Below are 25,854 nucleotides of genomic sequence, written 5' to 3' on the forward strand. Positions count from 1 at the left end.
AAACTTCTTTGGAGTATCCAACAGGGGTAGGTCCTGGAGGGAGCGGCACACCATGCCAGCGGCCGGGCCATGCTTCCCCCGGGGTCTCTGGGTTATAGAATATTGCAGCGGCAGCGGCGGCAGCGGCGGCAGCCACAGGAACGGCGACTGTGGCGGCAGGGATGGAGAGCTGCATGCAGAAAGGGTCAGGACGACCAGCAGGTGGAGACGTCAGTCGCTGCAAGCCCGCTTCCTCCAAACCTGCGGCCACCACAGCTGCAGGAGCAGGGGAGAAGGGAGGCTCTCTGGGAGCCAGGGGACTGGGCAGGGTGGGGGATGGTGTGGGGAGCTGAGGCGGGTGCTGGGCAGAAGAGAAGCTCTACCCTTTGGACTGGGGCCAGGACCAAACCTGGAGGGGAGGTGGGGACAGGAAGGAGAGGTGAGAAGGTGGAAGTTGGCTGAGTCCCGCTCAAATGTGCATCAATGGGGAGAGAGACCAAATGTGAGATGCCACGGATGCCACCAGTCCTGGCAGCTGCTGGGGAAAGTGGACTCTTCTCAGAGGCTGCCCAAGATCCCTCCCAGTGCTTTCCCAGCAGCAAATAGTTAGAAAGCTGAGCTCTTGGTTTTGCCTTCTCTGAAATGCAACCAGGTATGTGGACAAGGTCTTCTGTTGAATTCCAAATCAGACCAAGGAGCCCAGATGACTTGCTGTCCCATCAGGTTCATCAGTGTGATGTGGGGGTGGTGGTGAGGGGATCTCACGGATGGTGGAGCCATGTATGTTCACCCATGCAATGCACGTGGGCAGCAGGAGCTCTGTGTTCTTATTCGCCCGTCATTTATCATGTTTGCTCATTCATCCGTGATTAATTCACATATGTACCAAGGCCTAACTAGAGGGCAGGCACTGTGCTAGGCAGTCAGGAGCAAGACAGGAAGGTCCCTGACCTCATGGAGTTTACACTCTGGCAGCAAGATGCCCAATTAAATAAGCATCTTTAGTAAGGTATGATGTATGCCACCACTGGGAAAGAGCAAGGAATGGTGGACGACTCATGTCACGTCAGAGGGAGGGAAGTCTAAGCTGTTCCTAAAGGGAGCTTAGAGGCATTCTGTGAGGGGATAAATGGAAAGGGACAGGTCTAAACAAAGGGGATAAAGAGCAGGTACAAGAGTTCTGAAGGTGAGAAGGAAAACATGGCAAAATTTCGGAACCTAACAATGTTACTAGAGGGTGAGGGCAAGGTCAGGGAGAAAAGGGGGACAAGAGCTAGAGGTACAGGGCTAGGTCCTACATGTCTTGGGCCTTTGGAAAATCACTAGCTTTCCTTCTGCCTTAATTTCCCCACCAATACATGCCTTTCAGGCAACTTCCCATGGAGCTAAAGGGATTCAAGAGATCAAGTCTCTAAGACCCAATATGGAGCCCAGAGCCTCCAAGAGAACAAAAGGGGGTGGAGGTGGGGAGGCCATGAGGCAGGAAAATGCCAAGTGTGAACAACCGGTGAGCTGTGAGGTATACCACTCTCTCCACGAATGTGTGCATACACATACCACACTCCCACACTCATACACACACACTCCAACACGCACATGTGCACAGACATCCACACATGGACAAACACATCTAACACACACACTCACACACCCAAACCAGAGTAAGTTTGAAAAAAATGACACAAGCTCACCAATCCAAGTGTAAATGCAGTGCTGTTGCCCTTATTTTTCCGACACAGAATCACTGAAGACTCCTTTTCCCCAGGCTGATTAATCAATCCCACCACATCCCTTTGAGGTAAGACAGGAGCCAGAATTATCCATCTTAATTGCACAAGGAAGAAAACCAAGGCCTCACACTGGATGAGGCCTTCCCAACGTCATCTAGAGAGTTATTGCTACAGCCTGGGCTAAAGCCGAAGCCAGTGTGAACATTTATCCCCTTCTACTAGACAGCTTTTAGGGAAGCAGATTAGATTTAGGCGGGATAACACAGCACATGGGGACAGAGGCATTCCTCCGCTTTCAGGACCTGGCAAAGGTGTTTGCTTCTCAGCAAAGGGGAGGTGTAAGGTGGGGAAGCCAGTCCTCACCCCACAATCCCCCACAATGCCAGGCCTGTGCCCAAGAACACCCTCATCACTTAGAGCCTGTTGTCTTCCATAAATGGAGGCGGGACTTCCAGGGCTGAGATTTCTCACTGAACTGGTTGGGCAAAGAGCTGGGAAGGACTCCCTCCTCCCCATGCTCCCCCCAGCTTCCCCGAAGGGGAGGCTACTGCTGGCTCCCAGCTCTGTGCAGGAAGACTGACAGCCTGACCATCTCCCATTGAGCCGCAAGCCTGTCCAGTAGCCCCCATGAAGGGCCGAGCTGCCAGACACAGGAGGTGAGGTAAGATCAGATCCTGCTTGCGGGAGGTAACTGGACCCTGGCTCTCCTGCTTGTCTTGGGTTATTTTTAAGAGCGGCTGAGAGAGGCCCAGGCCCCGGGCTGGTGGGAGGGTGGGGGGTGAGATTACCTTTGCCACGGCTCCGTAAATAAGTCTGCCCCAGAAAGATGAGCCTGAGCAGGCACACCAGCAGGCCCAGCATTCGAGACAAGATTGATGGCCCCGGGTGCAGAAGAGCGGCCACTAGACAGCAATTCATCCTGCTTAAAAACGCCATGCCTCCTGCCGCTGAGGCTCAGAGAAGGCAGTGGCCAGGCAACGGGTTGGCCCGGAATGTAATACAACACAAGTGTATGTCCAAATAACCAAGTCTAGGGTTTTAGGGTGTTTGGTTTGGTTTTTAGAACGTCAGGTCCCTGAAGACAACCACCAAAGCAAGAAGATTCAGAAACTCAAGGGAATTCCTCTTTCTCCTGCCTCATAACTGTGCCCACCCCAGGGGCCTGACCAGACTGCATTCTGTCAGAGCTAAGGAAGGGGGTGGGGTGTGCTCAGTGAGTCAGCAAGGAGAGGATCTTGGAGAATCAGGTGTGAAAGACAGAAGAAAAGAACATCTGAAAACAGGAGAGCTACAGATGTTTATTCCAGGAAAACAAAACAAAAGCAAAAACAATACCTACAACCAAGCTTGACCCAGAGCTTTCCCAGCATCACCCATGTCAATTTTCATTACTGTCATGATATCCCTTTGAAGGCCTGAGAATAAAGAAACCAACATGACTGAAAAGAGCAGTGTATGGTGGGGGCTCCTGGGGGGGGGGGACACCTAACCAAATGGGGAGTCATGGAAGTGATACTTAAGTTCTTACCTGAGGGGAACATGGAATTCAGGTAATCTAGTCACATTTTTAATGATGTAAGTCATCTATGCATCTAGAATGGTCTTCCATAAGTCTGGAAGACAGCAAGTACGTGACTAACATTTGACCTTAACCTGCACCTCATTCCCCCGCCAGCAAACCCAGGAGAAAGGGCATAAGAAGTAGTTCTTTGTCCTTTCACTACCCATCCCCCAGCAATGCACCCTCAAGCTCCTAAGAAGTCCTTCTCCCAACCCATGACACCCTTGTCAGAACACAGGTGGCTCCCCTCTCGCCTGTGTGACTCTGCCCAGAGAAAATCCTCTTTCCTGTCTACCTACCTGCCTATTGCAGTGGGACAGGCCAGAGGCTTACCCTCACCTGCCGAGCTTCTGCCACCCACTAAAGCCAAGTTATATTTTGATCAGGAAGGGTTCCTAGAAGACTGGCCTGCAGCTCAGGACAGAAAAGCTCATCTGATTGGACCGGGCCCTCACAGAAGGAGCACCTGCTTGGTAAGTGGATTTCACAGCTTCACTGCGGACACCCTTAGCTTCACCCTTTACAGTGCGCCCAGGACCTCATCTGCTTCTGAGATCAGGTGTGAAGCCTCAGAATCTCAACCTCATGTGCTATGCCTAGTTGATCCCCAAGGCAGTCGGGAATCCAGGAAGTGGTGGCAGAGGTGGCAGAGGTGGCTGTGGCAGCTTCTCCCCCACCTGCAGGGGCTGCCGGCACCCAGCTCACACACAGCATCAGCCCTCCCACAATACCAGCACGGGGCAGAAGACAAGGGGTGCATGGCTCTTTTCTTCCCCACCCCACCTCCTCTTCCCTGGGTGGCATGGATGAGAAGCAGCAGTGCCCAAAGCTTTACTTCAGGACTGGGACATGGCGGGAAATACAGGAGGAGGCTGCTGTTCCTTCACAGGGTCACAGGTCGCAGGCTGTTGCAATGCAGTCTTCCTTCAGCAGAGAACTGAGACCCATCCTACCTTTAATTTTCTCTCTAGATGTAAAGTTGGACTCCTCCTCTTCTTTCTATTTTGTCCTGCCCCTTTCTGCTACCCCAAACCCACTTTTAAAATATTTTGGTACTATGGCAACCCAGGTCAGGAGATTAAATCCTGAAGTTTCCCTGGTAACTTTTCTGCCAGTGCATTTACTAAAACAGAACATCCTCCTACTCCCTCTGGTAGTAATCTCACTGCATATTCACAGACACCTTAAAGAACAAATACATACTAAAATAGCATGTGAACCCAAGAGATGCCCAGCACAGAGTACACTAACTTTATCTCAAACCCTAACCTCCTGCCCACCCCCCAAGCTCTAGTCTGGCGCCTCCATCAGTCTACAGATATCACCACCCTGAAATCACAGCTCCATCTCAATATGGCTAAGCCTGAGCACATAGCTCCCAGGACAGAACAGGCAGTTTCAGGACCATGAGGTGACAGTGAGGCCCAGTGAGATAAACATGCCACCTGTGGGTGACCATTCCAGCAGATGGACCTCAGCAGCAGCACCTGGACTATGCTGCTTCCCCTCCCCAGGGCACACTGCTTTTCCTACACTTTGCAGTTTCCATTCCAAGTGGCCCTGGCTGCCAGTCTGTGAGTGGCAGAGTACAGTTAGGCATTCCTCAAGTGTCAAGACTCCTATCCACGGTGGCCACCATCAAGGATCCCGATGCATTTACAAATCTCTGGCCATTCTAGCCCACTGCTTCCCCAGACCCATCTGCTCCAGTTTCTGTCACCAGGCAGGGACTTCAGGTCCACATGTCACAACTTGTCCACTCTTATCATGGAAACATCTCCTAGTAAGAACTGGCTCCAGTTAAGCTGCAGCTGCTGGAATGGGAGTGGGGATCTGGTGGGATCATGACCCCAGCAGTTATTCCAGAGATTTGGTTGGGGAACAGGTGCAGATCAGCGTTGATATAGGAAGGAATTGCCACCTCAGCCCTCAATAGCGTCTATAAGCACCTCACGTCCTACACAGAGGCAAATGTCCACTAGGAATGGTTAAAGGAGATAGGAGAGATGATACTCTCAATATACATTGTTTTCAAAGACTATCTTCCATTGGGATTCTTGGGCTCAATATCTACATTTATGGAAAGCAATTACAACCCAGTCCTACCTCTTATCTTTCCCAATTCACTTTCTTTCAGGATAGCCACTGGTCTCTCTCCACAGAGAGAGAGAAACCTCTCTCTGTACCTCCTGGAGAATAAGTAATATTCTATGGTAGTCGAATTAAACTTTGAATGCCCAATTTCTCTCCTTCTATGAAGACTTTTCTAGAATACCCACAGTGACCTCTCTCTTCTCTGATGAAAATTGTCAGAGAGGTAGTAAGTTCTCAGTGTTGGAGATGGTTAAGAATAAGTTGAAATAATTGATTTGAAATAATTATTGAGGTATTTCTAGTGAAATAATTGATTCAGAAAAATATTTAAAAAATAAAATAATTAGGCTAATGGAGAACTACGAAATGGAATCAAGTTCCCAACACTTGAATTCACTGATAAATCTTAGTATCACTAACAACAGATGCTGGGTGTCTCCTGATATGATACAGTATGAAGGATAACACAACCAATGACATTCTTGCCAAAAAGGTTGAACCTCAATCTGATCAATCTTTAGAGTTAAGTTCTCCTTAAAGGAATTACAGGAGACCAAAAGACAAGCTAAAAGACAATATGAGAAATTCAGAGACAGACCTACAAGTTGGGATATTCTGCAGACAACTGACACTATTTCTTCAACAAGTCAATGGCTTTAAACAAATAAAAAAGGAGGCGAACAGTCGGGACTGTTGTAGATCAAAAGAGACTTAGGAGATGTAATAACCAATGATATGTGTACCTTGTTTGGATCTTGAATCAAACAACCATTAAAACACATTTTTGAGACAACCAGAGATATCTGAATTATAGCCTCAATATTGGATGGTAACTGGAAATTACAGTCAATCATGTTAGGTGTGATAATGGCATTATGGTTCTAAGAAAATAAACTTTTTTTTTTTTAAGATTTTATTTATTTGACAGACAGAGATCACAAGTAGGCAGAGAGGTAGGCAGAGAGAGAGGAGGAAGCAGGCTCTCCGCGGAGCGGACAGCCCGATGCGGGGCTCGATCCCAGGACCCTGGGATCATGACCCGAGCCGAAGTCAGAGGCTCCAACCCACTGAGCCACCCAGGCGCCCCTAAGAAAATAAACTTTTAAAAAAGATTTTACTTATTTATCTGACAGAGAGAGAGCAGGAGAGCACATGCAGGGGGACCAGCAGAGGAAGAGGGAGAACCAGACCCCTGCTGAGTAGGGAGCCTGATGTGGGACTCCATCCCAGGACCCTGGGATCAGGACCTGAGCTAAAGGCAGTTGCTTAACCAGTTGAACCACCCAGGTGCCCTAGAAAATAAACCTTTTTTAGAGATGCTGAAGAATGTAGTGTGTCGGGGGGCAGACAGGACAGGTCATCTGGGACTTGCCTAAATATGCTACAACTAAGTGGGAAGCAGTTGAGGTAGAAAACCCCTAATAACTGTTGACTTGGGATGACCTACACATGTGGGGGTTCATTCTACACATGTGGGGATTCATTCTACTTTGGGTATAGGCTCAAAAATCTGTACAATAAAAATGTTCACTTTCCATTAAACTTAAATTTTATCAATTTTATATTTATATATTTTATCATAAAAAGTCATATACCCTAGATATAACTGGAACTTAGAATACAAGTCAACCCCTTATCATGGTTGTAATGCCTAGCATGGTTTGACTTCTGCCTTCCTCTCTAAGCACATCTCTCCACACTCACTACCTGCAACCCACAAGCCTTTCAGTTGTTCCAACTTGCCATTTCTCTGCATGCTGTGCCCTTTGCTTGTGTCACTTTCTGGAGTATCTCTGCATGTCTGGTCCTTTAGGTCTCCTCTTATTTTTTATAAAAATTTATTTATTTATTTACCACACACACACACACACACACACACACAGCGCAAGCAGTCAGAGTGGCAGGCAGAGGGAGAGGGAGAAACAGACTTTTCACTAAGCAGACAGCCCAACATGGGATTTGATCCCAGCACCCTGGGATCATGACCTGGCCTGAAGGCAGATGCTTAACTGACTGAGCCACCCAGGTACCCCTAGGTCTCCTCTTAGATATTATCCCCTTATAGAAGTCCTCCCAAGCATCCTCCAGTCTGGGCACCTTGTCTGACCCCTTCCTAGCACTCATCATAATAGTAATTACTCACATATCTGTCAGTTTTCATTTTTGCTTCTCCCTGCCTAGACTATAGGTTCCTTTCAGGCAGCAGCCACATCAGTCTTATTCATTATTATATTCCAGTGCCTGGCATCGTGCTTGGGACATATAGGCACCAAATATTCTCTTCCTCCTAGGGACCTAAGCTCAAACTCTGGAGTCTCTTTAAACCCTTTTGTCCCCCGCCCCATATTCCTTGATCTACTCATTCAGTTATCCCACTTAGGTGTACTGGGTACTTATTCAATATTTATTCATCATCAAAGCCAGTCATTATGCCCTTTAAAGTGTCTTCCTTTCATCATTCTTTTATGTTCTAAAGCTTCCACTTCACTTTAGGCCCTTATGACTTTTCACCTGGACTTGGTAATGGTCCATCTCTGTCCAGACTTGGCCTCTTCAATCCATTCTGCATGGTCCCTCCCATGACGACATGCCTCTAGTCTGTAACACATCCATCACACACAGTCTGCCAAAGACCTACACTGTCCAGTGCTGAGCTCATGCTTTCCTTTCTAACTCTGAATGTCCTTCAACCCCCACCATTGGGTCAGATGCCTTTAACTTTATTTGTGCCACAATCCATACACTGAAATTTAGGCATCTTTCCTCTCTCCTGGCAATTTTAAGCAATTTCCAAACATTTAGAGTCACAATATACAACATTTTCCTAGAATCTGAGGGAAGTCAATTTCCCCTCCTATCCTACTCCATGGATCCTCTACCCCCTCGACATCTAAGTGGAAAGGACAACGGGGATGGGCTCAGGGAGAGCTGACAGTGACCTGTGCACAGATTCCCCGCCCCGGTCAGTCCCACATCCACCCAAGTCTCATGGCTATTTTCGGGTGAGGCCAGATCCTCACTGTCTTGCCTTCTGTCCATCCTGCAAACCTTGGAAGATGAATCTTAAGCTTTTCCTCCCTTTCATTTTCATTTTAACATGCTCAAATCTTCCCTATCTTAAATAAAATTCCTTGCCCTATTTTCTCTCTCCTCTGTCAGAGCCAAACTTCTTGACTAATTGACATATGAGCAGCTGACTTACAAGAGGAAATACAAAAGAATAAAAGCCTATGAAGAGATACTCAAGGTTATTAGTTACCCAAGAAATGCAGTTTAAAGCAAAAAGGAGATCCTATAGGCAGACATTATAAGCTGGATAATGTGAGGTGTAGGTGGGGATGTGCAGAGCAGGAAGCTTGGGCACTGCTGATGGGAGTGTGAACTGGCCTAGCCATTCCAGAGGGCAGTCTGCCAGTTCTCAGGCAGGTTACACATCTGTAACTCTGTTTCTGGGCCTAGAGACCAAAGAAACTCTCATGCAGTTCTGAAAGTTCTGAAATGCATGATGCTCACTGCAATAGTGATGATGGGGGTGGTGGGCAGGTGGAGATAACCTGTGTGTCTGTCATAGGGGGGTGAATGATAAAATGTGGTGAACGTACACATGGAGGACACATGGCAGCACTAGAGGATCTTAAAAACACAGTGCTGGATAAAATAAATAACAGAATGGGATCTACAACACACCATTGACATCATTTTAAAATACACGCATATAAAACAATATTTATGAGCATATTATAAACAAGAGAAAAACAAACACGTGAAAATGGCCACTTCTAGGTTGGAATGAAGGGAGTGGAGAAGGAAAATGAAAAGAAAAGAAAACACCAAACAAACAAACAAATAATTAAAAAAACAGTCTGGTTAAAAAATGGGCAGAGGAAAAAAAAAAATGGGCAGAGGACCTGGTTAGACATTTTCCCACATAAAACATAGAGATAGCCAACAGACACATGAAAAGGTGCTCAACCTCACTCATGATTAGGGAAATGCAAATCAAACCCATAATGAGATACCACCTCATACTTTTTAGAATGTTGAAATCAAGAAGATAAGAAACAAGTATTGGGGAGGACGTGGAGAAAAAGGAAGCTTTTGCACTGTTGGTAGGGATGTAAATTGGTATAGCCACTGTAGAAAACAGTATGGAAGTTGCTCAAAAAATTAAGAACAGAAGTATCATATGATCTAACAATTCCACCATTGGGTATTTACCCAGAGAAAACAAAAACACTAACTCAAAAAGATATATGCATCTCTATGTTTACTGCAGTATTTACAATAGACAAGACATAGAAGCAAACTAAGTGTCCATCAACAGGCAAATGGATCTCTCTCTCTCTCTCTCTCTCACACACACACACACACACAAATGAATATTACACACACACAAATGAATATTACACAGCCATTAAAAAGGATGAAATCATGCCATTTGCAACAATATGGATGGACCCAGAGGGTATTACACTGAGATAAGTCAAACTGAGAAATACAAATAACATATGATTCAATTCATAAATGGAATCTAAAAAAATAAACAAACAAAAAGCAGAATCAGAACTATAAATACAGAGAACAAACTGATGGTTGCCAAAGGAGAGAGAAGTGGGGGCTTGGGCAAGCTGGGTGAAGTGCAGGGGGAGGTAGGCCTCCAGTTATGGAATGAGTAGGTCACAGGAATGAAGAACAGAGCATGGGGAATGCAGTCAGTGATCTTGTGACTGCACTGTAATGAGCCAGATGGTGGCTATACTTGTGGCGAACGTAACATAATGTATAAACTTGTCAAGTCACTGTTGTGCACCCAGGGCTAATATAACATTGTGTGTCAACTATACTTAAATTTAAAAAGACTTGTTAAAAAGAACAGAAAAGAAAAGAAAATCAATCAACCACCAACCAACAAGGAGAATGGCCTTGTCTAGAAACTGAGTTGTATGATGACCTCTGCTCCTAGTGTAGAAATAGATATATTATATTTACGTTCAAGAGAGCTTCCTCATCCCAAATTCACTCTTCAATTCACTGAAATCTGGTTTCCCCAATCACTTCATGAAATTATTCTCTCCAAAGTCACTGAAACCTCCCTTCCTTGTTGATTAAAATCACAGACGCTTTTCAGGTCTTATCTTGACTTCTCAGCAGCATTAAGCTCTGTGGAACATTCAAAAATTTACTGAAGTTGCATCCTTTGTCTTCTGGGACATGCTCCTTGTTCTCTTTCAACTTTCTGGTCCTTCTTCCTTGGCTCCTCTGTGGGGCTTTCTTCCTCTACCTATCCCTTGAATGGTGATGTTCCCCAGGGTTCTACCTTGGGCCCCCTTCCCTTCTTCCTCTGTCTACGCACTCTTCTAGGCTATCCCCTTCACACTCATGACCTGCTAATTACCATCTCAAGCTACTGGCTTCTGAATCTATCTCCTCAACTTCCATCCATCACATCCAACTGCCTTCAGAACATCCACCTGGAAGACCCACAGGCCTCTCACACTCAACATGATCCTTAATTGACCCTATGGCCATCCCTGTTCCAGTTTTTCCTGTCATATTCTTTATCCAACAATATCCCAATGATCCAGACCAAAAGCTGGGGTCATATTCTACCCCTCTCTTTCTTTTCCAGTATCTCGCCTACTCAGTTCCCTCAGTATCTCTCAAATCTCTATTCTTTGTCTCTACCTTTCCTCACTTCTGGTCACCACCATCTCAAGTCTAATGGTTTCCTGCTGATTTCTTTGGATCTATATTTGCCATTTTGCCTACCATATCAACCCATCCTCAATACTATAGCCAGAAAGATCATTTTAGAATACAAATATGAAGATGTCACCTCCATACTTTAATAGCTCTTCTCTATCTCAGAAGAAAGTTTAAAACCTATAATAAATTGTAGTCGAAGAGCTACATGATCTATCATCTTACTGAACACCATTTCCATCCAAACCTTCCTCCTAACTTCCCCAGTTTCATATCCCCACCATAATGAACTCTAATTATATTCCTGGCTCTCTCTGGTCATGCTCTTTGCACATGCTTTGCACATGCTAAGCCCAGAAAACCTTCCTTCATTTTTGGAATAATTTCTCTAAAAAAAAAAAAAGATTTTCTATATTTCTTTTAGAGAGAGGGCGAGCAGGAGGGGCAGAGGGAGGGAGGAGGGAGGGAAGGAGGGGAAGAGAGATAGAGAGAGACTCAAGCAGACTCTGCACTGAGTGCAGAGCCCAACATGAGGCTCGATCCCAGGACCCTGAGACTATGACCTGAGCTGAAACCAAGAGTTGGACACTTAACCAACTGTGCCATCCAGGTGCCCCTTGAAATAACTCCTTGCCCTCAGAACTATCTTAGCCATCACTTCCTTCAAAAAACTTCCCTAGTGGGGTGGTTCAGTTGGTTGAGCATCCAACTCTTGATCTCAGCTCAGGTCTTTACCTCATGGTCATGAATTTGAGCCCTACATTGGGTGTGGAGCCCACTTAATAAAACAAACAAACAACAACAAAAGAGAAACTTTCCCATCTCTACCACCAACCCCTGCAGCTATGGGAGGTGAGGGTGACTATTTTAGGTTCCCATCACACTCAGTGCTCATGTTCATCAAAGTGCTTAACTACACTGTAGGATAATAATCTACTTCTCTTCTTTCCCAATAGACTCTACTCTACTTGAAACCAGGGACATCCTTATTCATTCTGTCTCAATTAGCCTAGCATACTGCCAGGTGTGTGAAATGAGGCTACATAATGTTGAATAAGTAGATGAGAACTGAGAAATGCAGAGCACTGCTCCCTAAAAGCATAAGGGCGCTTCCTGCTGAGGACATACTGAGGAGGCTATTTTAGAGGTGAAGGTGGCGAGGGGACCGGAAACATAGCATGAGGCAGCAATGCCAGGGATTAAAGCTGGGCATCAATGCCCTGACATTTGTCACTGTTGCCCTACTGTCCCACCCACACATTTCTGACACCTCCTCCTTTCTGGCTAGACTGTGGTGGCATGAAGGATGGACAGTGGCAACAGGGCCCATGCTCCTACAAATCGTGACACCCTTCAGAGTAGCTCTGACACAGCCATGCCTCAATTTCCTCACCCAAAACATTGATGAAAGCAGAAGCTTCTTACCCAGAACTCCTCTAGACAGGGAAACCTACCCCACTTAGCTGAGAAGTCTTTTACTTACTCTTTCTTGTGCCACAGAAATGTCAGTCACAGAATGGTTTCTACCCATACATCTCTGCCATGCAAATGAAAAGAGCTATTTAAAAAGCTGAACCTATAAATAATATATAAGTTATGGGTGCCAATTTAATTATTCATTCATGTTGGAGCTTTTAAAATAATTAAATAAAAATTAACCTTTTAAAAGTTGCTCAGGCCCACAAAGACTCCTCAGGGAATAGATGTTGGCCAGAGGATTTCCCCATCCTTGGCCATGACACAAGCCCAATACAGTGGGAACATCCTCTGGAGACATATGGGAAGTTGCCTACAAGGGGCAGCTCCATTCCTGCAGCAGAAACAAGTGCAGCCACTTCAGGCCTGGCAGTTCCCAATGTGCATAACCCCCCAGGCCCACAGAGAGAACACCTCTTGGCCACTAGAGTCTATTAAGCCCCTTCCCTGGGTTCTGCTGATAGGGAGGCACCAGCTGCTAGATCATGCAGTCACTCTGCTGCCCACAGTCCTCAGGGAAAGTTCTTGGCTCTTGATAGGACTAAGTAGCAAATTTCAGGGCTAGAAAGGGAACCTGGAATTTATTAAGACCTTTATGCATATTGCCCCATCTAATACACACCCACACTCACAACTGTTAAATATTATTGTAATTATTGTTATTGTTGTTACTGCTCTATCAAAACCATTGAAATCCTAACTCCTGTAGTAGTGCATTCTTCTATAACTCACTTCACTACTCTGTACCTATCCTTCATCTGTAAAATGGGGGAAACACCCTGTGCGTCTGTGGTGGAGACTGCTGGGGTCTAGCAATGTCTGATTTCTACTCTTTCTACAGACGACCTGGAGGCATTTTCCTGTTACCTTGGTGTGGTTATGTGATTAAATGAGCAGATGTGACATGCACCACTTCAAGACCTGAGCCATAAAATCTTCCCATAATGTCTTATTCTTCCCTGAACTCCTAGAACCTAGACTACCGGGCCAAGGTGGAAGGAGTCTGACTGCTGGGATAGCTATGAGGAAGCAAAGCTTCTGCCTCAGTTTATACCCATTTACTCATATATGATATGAGAAAGAAATAAAAATTTATTTTATAGTTCTGTATTAGGGCAGTTAGGGTACCCAACCACTTACCACACAAAGCTGTTATACAGATTAAATGAATTTATACGAAAATGATGTAAAAACTCTACAGTATGATATAGCCCCAAGGTATTCTTATTGACAAATAATATACAGTATCTCCTTGTAGCAGATTTGTGGGTCTACTCAATATGCATGCTCTCATAACAAAAAGGAACGTGTACAATAGGTGGAGTCTATTGTCATTACCTTATTGCCCCTTCTGCCACTCTCATTCCTTTGTCGCGCTAACCCATGACAGATGCCTCTACTGAGCTGAATGATCCAAGTGGAACTCCTTCTTCAAACCTGCTTCTATCTTTACTTTAAAATGAAACTGACATTGACAACTTAATTCCCTATCATTGTAAACTCCTCAAAGGGAAGAATGCCATTTTTACCATGGAGGTACTTGCACGTGGTAGGTATTCATTTAGTACATGTTAATTGGGTGAAACAGATATAGATCTAGCCTCCCAAGGTGCCAAACTATCCCTCCCAGGGAACACATCTTAGTAAGGGCCTTATGGAAATACAATACCTTAACCCAAAGGAGGGGTAGGAAAGAGACAGTTTAGGAACAAACCAGGCCAATGGATAAAAGGAGTAGCACATCCAAACCATGCAAGGGAATCAACTGTGTACTGTATCTTTGGGACAGCCAGCTCTGCTTATAGAGTTTCTGAAAAGTATAGACTTAATTCAAGATAAAACTTGTGCTAGGAGGCAATCCTGGGCAGAGAGAAGGAGCTGTCCAAGGTTAAAGAATGTGGGGAGAGGGTCAGAATGAAGCCCGTATTTCCTGCTTTCTAGAGTTATACTCAGACTTCTTAACTTCGCCTCACTGCTGTCCTGTCCATAACCAAGGGCTTTGATGAATTTCCCGCCCTATTCTAGCATCTTGTATTTAACTACAGCATCAAGGCAAGCATTCATAAGTAAGTAGAGACTGTTTATTCATTAATTCCACAAATTTTTATTGAACAATAGCGCTCTACAAAGCTATGAAATACTTAGGTACAAATGGAACAAATTATGTGCAAAATCTCAGGCTGAAGATACAAAACACTAATGAAAGAAATTAAAGATCTACATTAAATGGAGAGATATACCATGCCCATGGATTGAAAAATTCGGAATTATTAAGATGTCAATTTTCCCAAATGGATTTAGAAATCACGGGGCGCCTGGGTGGCTCAGTGGGTTAAGCCACTGCCTTCGGCTCAGGTCATGATCTCAGGGTCCTGGGATCGAGTCCCGCATCGGGCTCTCTGCTCGGCAGGGAGCCTGCTTCCCTCTCTTTCTCTCTCTTTGCCTGCCTCTCCATCTACTTGTGATTTCTCTCTGTCAAATAAATAAATAAAATCTTTAAAAAAAAAAAAAAGAAAAAAAAAAAAGAAATCAATGTAATACCAGTCAAAATCCTCATAGAATTTTTAAAATAGAAATCCACAAGCTGATTCTAAAATTTCTATGGCAAGGTAAAGAAAATAGAACAGTAAAGTCATTTTAAGAGGACTCACATTACCTGACTTTAAGATTTACCACAAAGCTATAGTCATCAATATAGCATCATATGGCGAAAGGATAGACATATAGGTCAATGGAACAGAATAAAGTCCAGAAATAGACTGATATATATATATATATATATATATATATGCAAATGATTTTCAACAAAGGTGCAAAAACCATTTAATGGAGGACAGTCTTTTCAACATATGGTGCTAAACAACTGGACATCAGAAAAAGGGAATGAACCTTGACCCACACCTCATACCACAAACAGAAATTCACTCAAAATGGATTATAGACTTACATGTAAAACCTGAAACTTCCAAAAAAAAAAAAAAGGAGAAAGTCTTTGTAATGTTGGGTTAATATTTTAGATGCAAACCCAAAAGGGTACTCCATAAAAAAAAAAAAATCAGGTATCCTAAAAGAAAAGAACTGATAAATTTGGCCACCATAATTAAAATGTCTGCTCTTTAAAAAACAGTGTTAAGAGAATGAAAGTTTAAGGTTCAGACTGAGAGAAATTATTTGCATGACACATATCTGATAAAGGATTGTAGCTAAAATACAAAAAACTCTCCACCAAAAAAAAAAAAAGAAGACCTTAAATAAAAATGAGCAAAAGGTTTGTACAGATGTTTTGTTAAGAAAAAAAAAAAAAGACATGGAAGGGGAAAAAAGCACATGAAAAGATGCTCAATTTCATTTGTCATTAGGGAACTACAAATTAAAACCACAATAAGAAACTACTATACACTTATTGGAATTTTTTCAATATTATTAAAATAGCATTGATTATATTCCCATGCCATGTCTTTCATCTCCATGACTTATTCATTCCATAACTGGAAGCCTGTACCTCACACTCCCCTTTACTCATTTTGCTAATCTTCCTACCTTCCTTCCCTCTGGCAACCATCGGTTTGGTCTCCATATTTATGGGTCTGTTTCTCCTTAATTTATTTTGTTTTTAGAGTGCAAATATAAGTGAAATCATGTGGCATTTTTCTTTCTCCCATTTATTTCACTCAGAATAATATCGAGGTCCATCCATGTTACTGCAAATGGCAAGATCTCATTCTTTATGTCTGAGTAATATTCCATTGTCTAGATGTCCCACATCTTTATCCGTCATCTATCAGTGGGCACTTGAGTTGCTTCCATATCTCGGGTATTGTAAATAATGCCGTAACAAAATTAGGGAAGCATATGTCCTCTCAAATTCACTTCCATTTTCTTTGAGTAAATACCCATAAGTGGAATTACTGGGTCACATGGTATTTCTCTTTTTAAATTTTTGTTTTTCCACATGGAGCTTGAACTCACATGACCCTGAGATCAAGATCTGAGCAGAGATCAAGAGTCTGATGTTTAACTGACTGAGCCAACTAGGCGCCCCACTCTTTTTATTTTTTTTTTAAGATTTTATTTATTTATTTGACAAAGAGAGACACAGCAAGAGAGGGAACACAAGAAGGAGGAGTGAGAGAGGGAGAAGCAGGCTTCCCCCTGAGCAGGAAGCCTAATATGGGGTTCGATCCCAGGACCCTGGGATCATGACCTGAGCCAAAGGCAGATGCTTCAAGACTAAACCACCTAGGCACCCCTTTTTTAGGTTTTTGAAGGAACCTCCATACTGTCTTCCACAATGGCTGCACCAGTAGATTTTTTTTTTTTTTTAAATAAAAACTGACAATGATAACTGCTGGCCAGTATGCAGAGCAACTAATCTCTCAAACATTGCTGGTGGGAATACAAAATAGTACAGACACTTTAAAAAAGAATCTGGCAGTTTCTTATAAAATTAAACACACATTTACCATAAGACCCAGTGATCCTACTCATAGGTTCACACAAAAGCTTCTTTATTCATAATGTCCCCAAACTAGAAACAACCTAAAAGTTCATTAACTGGTGAAGAGATAAACCAACTATGGTGCACAATGGGATATATTCAGTGATAAAAAAGAAAGAATTCATATACATATAACACGAATGAATCACAAATGCCTTATGCTAAGTGAAAGAAGATGGTCTCAAAAGGCTACATGCTGCATGATTATGCGACTTTCTGGAAAAGGCAAAACTGTAAGGACAGAAAACCAATCAGAGGCTGTCAGGGGTTAGGGCCGGGGAGAGGGCTGAAAACAAATGGGCATCAGGGAATTCTCAGGAGTGACTGTGGTGGTGGTTATATACTGCACGTGTTTGTTAAAACTTATAAAAATATACACTGAAAAGAGTGAATTTTACTGTATGTAAATTATACCTCAGTAAACCTAAAAACAAAATATTAAAACCAAAGTTATAAACATAAATAAAAATACTAAAAATGTATTTATTGAGTATGTACCTATTATGTACAAGTCCACTGTCATGAACTGCTTTGATAAGAATGATGTAGGATGGGGCTGCTGGATGGCTCAGTGGGTTAAAGCCTCTGCTTTTGGCTCTGGTCATGATACCAGGTTCCTGGGATGGAGCCCTGCAATGGGCTCTCTGCTCAGCGGGGAGCCTTCTCCCCCCGCCACCCCCGCCTGCCTCTCTGCCTACTTGTGATCTCTCTCTCTCCGTCAAATAAATAAACAAAATCTTTATTAAAAAAAAAAAAGAATGATGTAGGATAATTATTCCTATATATTTTGAAATGAGAAGTTTTTCTCAAGCAAGGTACTAGAATGGAGGATATAAACATGGTGTAGGCATGGATTCTGCCCTCAGGTTGCCTCAGATATGGATATAAGTAATGATACAACAAGACAGAATTAGGTAAGTGTCAAAAGGGAGGCATAAATAAAATGCTGTGGGACTTCAGAGGGATGACAGAATACCAAATGCTGGAGAAACAAGAGTTTTCATGGAAGAGATAGCATTTAGGTAGGTGCTGATGACAGGGAGTAATGATTTTATTGTTGGGGTAAACAATGTTTATCTGAAAGTTTTCTCAAGAAATTTCTCTTTGATCCTCCTAACAACCCTGTGAGACAGGTTGGGGAGGCACTATTCATCTCACTTTCAGTTGAACAAACTAAGACTTAGAGATCAAGTTCCTTGCCCACACTGGGTGGCAAAGTCAAAGCTTGACTTTAGATCTCCTGAGAGTTTGGTTCATGCTCTGCTCCATGATATACCCATCCAGAAGAGAAGATCTGCCTTTTCATGAGAGAGAGCGTGCTAATGGCCCATTTCCACCTTAGGATCTCTCCAAGAGAATGGGCCGCTTCTAGCCATCCTGGATATTGAGAATACCCTACAGGACTAACATGCTTATTCGAGTCTACTGTATATAGAATGAGAGGCAGCAGAAGGCCGATTTTCTATGGTGTTTGTTTAAATTCATGGTTTAAAGGTCTCAAAATATCCTTTATAAACACTAAAAAAAGCAAGAGCCCTAAATGTTACAAAGGTAATATTGACTGCCTCGAATGCATGGCCATGTATATAACCCTGAAATTGTTTAAGATATGACCCCAGACCCTGTAGGGCAAATTTAAAAAGCCCTGCTCATTCTTGGAGGGGACAGCTTCCTCAAAGGAATGAAGGCCATTCCCAGAAGCCTCCTTGTGACCTGAAGGAGTGTACCTGTTCACACACGTCACCTGGCTTAGCCGTGACCCACAGAGCGTTCTTCATCATTCCTTCACACATATGGGAGTTCATCTAACTCCTTGCTTTATCTTTGTGCTAACCACTGGGTTAGCGATGATCTTTCTCCAGGGAAGAAACACATTACCAGAGAGATGTATATGGCCTCGACATTTTGTTGCTATCTCCCTCTTTTTGGTCCACAGCAAACTTAAAAAATAACGAGACAATGCCACTATACACATCAAGTTAGCTAACCAAAAATTTCCTGAATGGATACTACGTAAGTGATCATGAGATGGTCCTTGTCCTAAAGTTGCTTATAGGTAATTTAAACATTCCTCCTTGGCACAACGGGAGAAACTGCTTTCTCCTTTCTGTGCTCTAGTTTTCTCACCTGGATAAGAGGGAGTGGATTTCTCCAGCTGTAAAGCTGTTGTCATCAAATATTTACTGAAAGCATACCCAGCACTAGGCCCTAGACTTACAAACACCATCACATCGAATCTGCAGAGTGAAGCCGTGAGGCACTCACTCTCCTCCCCTTTTGTAGGTGAGGAGACTTAGGCTTCAGAGTCATCAGCGATCACCACAGTCCCTCAGCCTGTAAGGAACAGAGCCAGGATTCAAACCCAGGCAGTTTGGCTCAGAGCCTGACCTGAGCCCTCTGTAGGTAGGAATGTGGACATCAAAGGAGTAGGGCACTTATAAACAGTGTTTAAATCATCTGAGACAGATTCTTCCACAACCAGCTCAACACCAGGCAACAAGAACATCAAGAAAGGCAACAGGAAAGAAAGATGATCTATGTTGGGAGGCCAAAGAGGCCCTGCAGGGTCACAGTTAATTCAACCTTGGGATTTCAGAACACGAATACGCCCAGTTTCTAGCCTGTATCAGACCCACATTTCCTCTGGTGATCTCTGGGCACACTTCCCCCCAAATCATCAGAGACACAGAGAAGAAGGGAAGCAAGGTAGGGTAAATTTCCCAGGAAAAACAAGTGGCAGAGTCAGAAGGGAACCGTTCACGTCTAATTCCCCAGCTCCCCTTGTAAGTCCCACTCTATTTTTAGGGTCTCTCCTTAATACCGCACACATCTATCTATTTACAGAAGAGGAATTTCAATGTGTGCAACCAAAAAGGGTTTCTTGCAGAAGGTTTCCCAAAGTGCCCTGGTTTGATAACACTCTCTCATATCTGTTAAAGAGCGCGGCAAATGTTATCATCTTAAAGCACCCGGGGCAAGGATACCCCAGTTCTGAGCACTGTAAATGGGCTACCCAGAAGCTTCCAGTGACAGCACATCAGCGCCTCACCCTGTAATCAGGCTGAGCTGCTTGCAAAGTAACTGCTACCACATTCCTCTCTTAAAGACGCCTGACTCCAAATAGCTTGGCTAGGACCGAGGTGGCAAGAGCTGCCAAGTGCTGGCCATTTCTAGGGAGGCATGTGTGTGTGGCCAGGCCAGTGGACATATAAGCCAGGGTAGGTCATCTGAAAGGTGCAGAGAAGGGAGTGGTCATTGCTAAAACAGTCTGTAAGCAATGCCGAAAAGCTTGCCGTGCCTTGATGTTCCCTAGTACATGGTGGCAATACTCCTCCATTCAGCGAGGACTTCAGTCAGCTTCCCAAAAGAACCAGAGGGTGATCCACAAGGGATTTAGTGCCAGGAATAGTAGACTAAGGTGACTTTGATCTGCGGAAGTGAATCAGGCAGTGTGGGCTAATGGTTAGGGGCATCTAAAGTGACACTGCTTGGAAGGCCTCCGGACTTAGCCACTCCCTGATTGTGTGGCCTTAAGCCATTTATTTCAACTCTGAGCCTCCCCTTCTTTACGTATAAAGTGGAGTTAATAACAGTCATCACCTTACAGCACTGCTGTTTGGATCAAGTGAAATAACATAGTTAAAAGTCCTGTGCAGGGTGCCTGGCACAGAATGCAGCCCCGAATGCATGAGTGGCAACAGCCCTGCGTCTGGTCTCTGGCTGCTTCCACAGCTCAGAAGAATGCATTCTTAGCCCTCTTTGTGCTCCAGTAATAAAACAGCAATTAGTCCTCCCCCTCTGCTTATAGCACTTAAAAACTGAGGACATGCAGAAATTGAGGGTTGTTTTTTTTTTTTTTTTTTCCTAATTTAGAGAGAGAGAGAACTTGCATGTGTGTGAGAGTGGCAGGGGGAAGGGGTGGACAGCCAGAGGGAGAGAGACAGAGAGACAGAGAATCTCAAGCAGACTCCATGCCCAGTGCTGAGCCCCACATGGGACTTGATCATGGGTCGTGATCCTGAGCTGAAATCAAGAGTTGGACACTCAATGGACTGAGTCCTCCCAGGCACCCCAAAACTGGGGGATTTTTTTTTTTTTAAATACCATTACATGGTATCTACATGGGTACTGGCCATCTTACCCTTTTGGGATATCTGTGTAGATCCTCTAAATGTTGGATGACAGATTCCTAAGTAAAACAAGAAGGCTATGCTTTTGCACTTCCTGAGGCTTTCATGGTGCCAGGAACAGGCCCAAGGAAGCAACCACCCCCCGTGAAGTCCCAGGCATGTGTGGAGAAGAGACACTCGAGGGAAGGAGGCAGAGCAGTGGCGTCGTGCTGCTCAAGATCTGTCACATGAGGTCCTCTCCCCTTCCTTCCCTCCAGCGGAGAGGGCGATGTTTTTACTCCACTGGGGGAAAACAACACATCAGTGTCTGAATGTTTGCCACAATTCTTCACAACAAACAAAGCAGTAACTTTCTTACTTTCTCACTTCTGCTTGGTCACAGCCTCATCACAATTTCTAGCTTCTCATCCTAGAGCAAAGGGGTGGAGCGACTTTCTGCTGAGAGTTAGGCTTGTTCCTGTGGCTGCCTTCTCTGGATGAAGGTGCTCAGCTGACAAGCCAACCTGAGGAGCTGGGCTAAGAGAAGAGTGGGGTGCATTGAGGGGAATACTGCCTGGCTTGTCTTGGCAGCATGGGGTGCCCCACGGTCAGTGGCAGGCTTAGGGAATAGCAACATTGACCTTCTTTTCTTGACGTACATACGCTCAGGTGCCTTGACCCAAAACACTCCACCACCACTGCTAACCTTCTAGCCCAGAAGGGAGCCGTTTAGCCTAGGCAGAGCCGCAATTAATTAGGTGTATTTCCTTTCAGTCAACCCATTATGGTTTTTTGGATTATTTTGAATTAGAAAAGTGATGTCTGCTCAGCCTTTAGAAGATCCCAATAAAAAAGACTGCCGTGGAGATGCAATAATAGTAGAGTGTACCTATCCTCAAAACAGCGCATCCAAACTGAGCAGAGAATCCTCATGTCCACAGCCAATGGCTGTGTTTGCCAAGAGCGGCTCAGCAAGAGTCCTGCTGTAAACATCACAGGCTAGAAAACCCAACCTTCCTTGATTTCTGCACAGTCCCTTGATCACCAGAGAAAGAATGCTCTCAGCTGTGAACGATCCACAGCTATCCCCATCCACCCCCTCTCCCTGCGTTCCAGGCAGTCAAACCACTGGCTACTCACATGCGAAGGGATCAGGTCCCAACACACAGCAGACATTGTTGTACCTTCAACAACAGACATTTGTAGAATGTCATCACAGGAAACAGCAGCAACAACAACAATAATCATATTTGTGAGGACTCCGTATACGGCAGGCTCTCTGCTACGTGCCTGGTACACATAGCTCATTTCAATAGCAATAGACTCCTATGAGTGAGTTTCACTTTCTTCATTTTATAACTGGAGTAGCTAAAGCTTGCAGAGGTTCAGGAACTTGCCCCAGGCCACAGAACCATGAGAAGCAAGGGGTGAAGCGTGACCTCCACATGCTTGCCATGAGTCCAACTGCATAACTCGTGGACGAGTTGCTGCTAATGTTAAATTTCAACCTTGTTAACAGTCCACTAATCCACACTGACATTTAGCAGGGCTTCAGTTGAAAAGAAATATGAAGATGCTAGGGTTCCCCAGAAGCACCTCCTGTTTCTAAAAGCCAGATTTACTCTTCTCCCATTCCCCATCCCATTTCTTCCAAAAACAGCCAACCACATCCAAAATATATCTAAACTGTGTTCCAGGGATCTTACCTAATCTAAGACAATGATGGTTAGAAAGCCATCTGGCTTCTGTGTTCCCTTTGTGACCACAGCATGCTACTTTGGAATGGAGAAGAAGCTGCTGTTCCTAATAGGCCTGAGCATTAGGGTCACTAACCCACCCAGAAATAAGACCTGCAAGTCCCGAGCCCTTGAACTGTTGCTCTCACTATGTATAATAAACAATACTGCTTTGTTATAGAGAGAGGCAGATGGCTAGACATACATGGAAAATAAGCAACATACTGGAGAAGTGAAAGATCCAAAGTAATCCATAACAAACCAGCCCAGGGCTGCCCATGTGAAAGAAACCTGTGAGCCCCCACCCATTATCTGGGCATGGCAGAACTGGCCCGCTCCCCTTACTTATCTCTTTCCCGGGCCTACACAGTTTGCTACACCCACTGCATGTAGACAGCCTTATCAGAAAATAGCCACTTAACAAGTGTTTGCCTTTGAACAGAAGTAGATGTTGAGCCCGCCAAATGTCAGTAACTCGGTGTAGGCTTCTTGGTGTATGTATCATAAGCGCACACACGAAGTTCACGAATACGGCACAGGCACGGACTGCAGGGCCAAGCAGCAGGTGTCTTTGGGAACTGCCCACCTACTCACAAACTGTCAGTGTGAGCCCTTCAACTAAAATACCTGCCCCTCCCCTCCTCTCCATCAACCAGAAACTGAAGAGAACAAAAGCTGCTGCTCTGTGAATAATTCACATTCATTCATTCCACAAATATTTTCTGAGCCCTGTGCTGCGCTCTTAAAGTTTTACCAAAACTGTAGGATTCTGGAGATGAAAAGATCGTGATTACTTAGAAGGCAGCCGGATCACCCATCTTGCAGCCTTACAGATATGTAACAGCCTTTGACGGCACAAATGCATCATTCTGGTAGGGACCAGAGCTTCCCATCCACGTATCTAACATTGTGAAATGATCACCTGGATGATCAGCAATAGGGTTATCTGCTGCCTTCATTTTGGAGTCAAATTATTTTTCAGTCTTTTTAAATTTTATCATTTTGATATGTACATTTTTTTTAAAGATTTTATTTCTTTATTTGACAGAGAGAGATCACAAATAGGCAGAGAGACAGACAGAGAGAGAGATGAGGAGAAGCAGGCTCCCTGCTGAGCAGAGAGCCCTATGCGGGACACGATCCCAGGCCCCTGGGATCATGACCTGAGCCGAAGGCAGAGGCTTAACCCACTGAGCCACCCAGGCGCCCCTGATATGTACATTTTTAAAGATTTTTTTTAAAGTAATCTCTACACCCAACAGGGGACTTGAACTTACAGCACCAAGATCAAGAGTCATACATTCCGCGGACTGAGCCAGCCAGGTGTCCCTCGTTTTGGTTTTTATTGTGTGCATGTTGTTAAATATATTTTGCGGTCAGGTATTTCGGGTCAATATTGATTTCTAAAAAAATACACTCTGCATTTTACGTATGAAATAGGTAGACCATGGAGTTGCGATAAAGTTTTTAATGGCTTCGTGGTTCTTAAAATATTGAAAACCACCGCTGTAAAGCAATGTTGCAACTTAAACAGCCTAAAGCACCTAGTGAAACAGGAGATGCTATGCTTCCGTATCACCTGCTGTGATCAGAATGAAAGCAGAGAACTGTTACTTGGACTTGTGGTAAGTAACTTGATTATAATGCATCAGGATGACTGGAATTCCCTTCTCCCTACACAGAGAAGCCTGATCTCAGCAACAGAACAAAGCCTACATGGTAATTAAAAACCCTGCCCCAGAAGTGGAGTGGGGAATGGACCTCATTCTCCCTAAGCCTTTGGAAACATCAGAAAACACTGGGGGTGGGAGCGAAAGACGGAGTTGTAAAGACCCTCAAAGCTGGGTGCATGTACAACAAAGGTCCCATGTGTAAGGGTTAGCAGGCCTCGTACTCTGCAGAGCATGTTTAGCTAAAGGGGTCTAGATGATGCACAGCTGCAGAAAGCCTGTGCAGGTACAGGGCGGGGGAGGTGTAGAGCCTATGCTCCTGCAAGGGCAGCTGAGTGCACAGGTTATATTTGTAGCTGGATGAAAACACAAGGCAGATAAATGTACCCACCTGTGTTGTAGTAGCTGATTAATTCAATTAATATTTATTGAGCATCTGCAGGGCTCATGGCAATATACCATGGGGAAAGGAAGTATCCTCTGGGGAAAAAAAAACTCATGATCTTGTTAAAATAAGAAAATGATGGGAGATGATGTAACTCAGTATGCTCAGACACTGTGTGAACCATATACATGCATGGCTTGTTTCAGTTGGGTCTAAACATGTCAGAAATGGCCTTTGTCTCACTGATCCTCCACATTCTTGAATGCTGGCAGCAAGAGGTCAACTCAGTAATTAGATTCTAACCTCCTCTAGCATTTTGCTGATAAAGTGAAAGGGACATCAAGCACTCCAGCCACAGCCTCAGAGCAGAGGAACTTGTGTGTTTGGAGAGAGAAGCACTTGCCGAAAGCATGGATGTCTAAGTCCAGGCTGGTCTGCTGGCAACCTGATAGCTACCAGGAACCAATCACCCATGAGTAGAGCTTACATCCTGACATTCCTTAACAGCCATAAAAGCCACTTGTCTATGGGTAGAATCACTTCAGAGTGGGATCTCCTTAGTTTTTCACAGACTTGCGGCCTGGAGCCAAACCAATTTTGAGACAGGCATCCAGTCCTCAAAGCCTCAGAAAAACAGAAATTCATGAGGAAACAGTGGTCCAACAGGCCTGTGAAGAGAAACTAAGCTGCCTGCTGGTCGTCAGTCCTAAAGAACATCCTGGCCACATGAAGTGTGTTCTGTCCACATGAAAGAAGATGGGCAAACATGTCTTCAGATAGCCCTCTTTCCAGTATAGGGTCTTGCTAACAGAACCCAAATGTGGGCATCTAGGGCAGACTTTTTCAACCTATGTCCAGTGGGCATTGGGGAGCAGGCGGATGAGTAGGGAAAAGCCTATTCCTCTATCCTTCA

At 44.4% G+C, this 25,854-nt stretch overlaps 1 protein-coding gene across 1 annotated transcript in view; it reads right to left on the reverse strand.

Moving 5' to 3' along the window:
* The window catches only part of SPTB (spectrin beta, erythrocytic), a 124,352-nt gene that overhangs the window by 68,201 nt on the left and 30,297 nt on the right, over nucleotides 1-25,854 (reverse strand). The gene's annotated exons all lie outside the window — the stretch shown is intronic.

The sequence above is a fragment of the Mustela putorius genome, unplaced genomic scaffold (assembly GCF_011764305.1).
Source record: "Mustela putorius furo isolate JIRA1106 unplaced genomic scaffold, ASM1176430v1.1 tig00000129_pilon_pilon_pilon, whole genome shotgun sequence".
NCBI classification, from domain to species: Eukaryota; Metazoa; Chordata; class Mammalia; order Carnivora; family Mustelidae; genus Mustela; species Mustela putorius.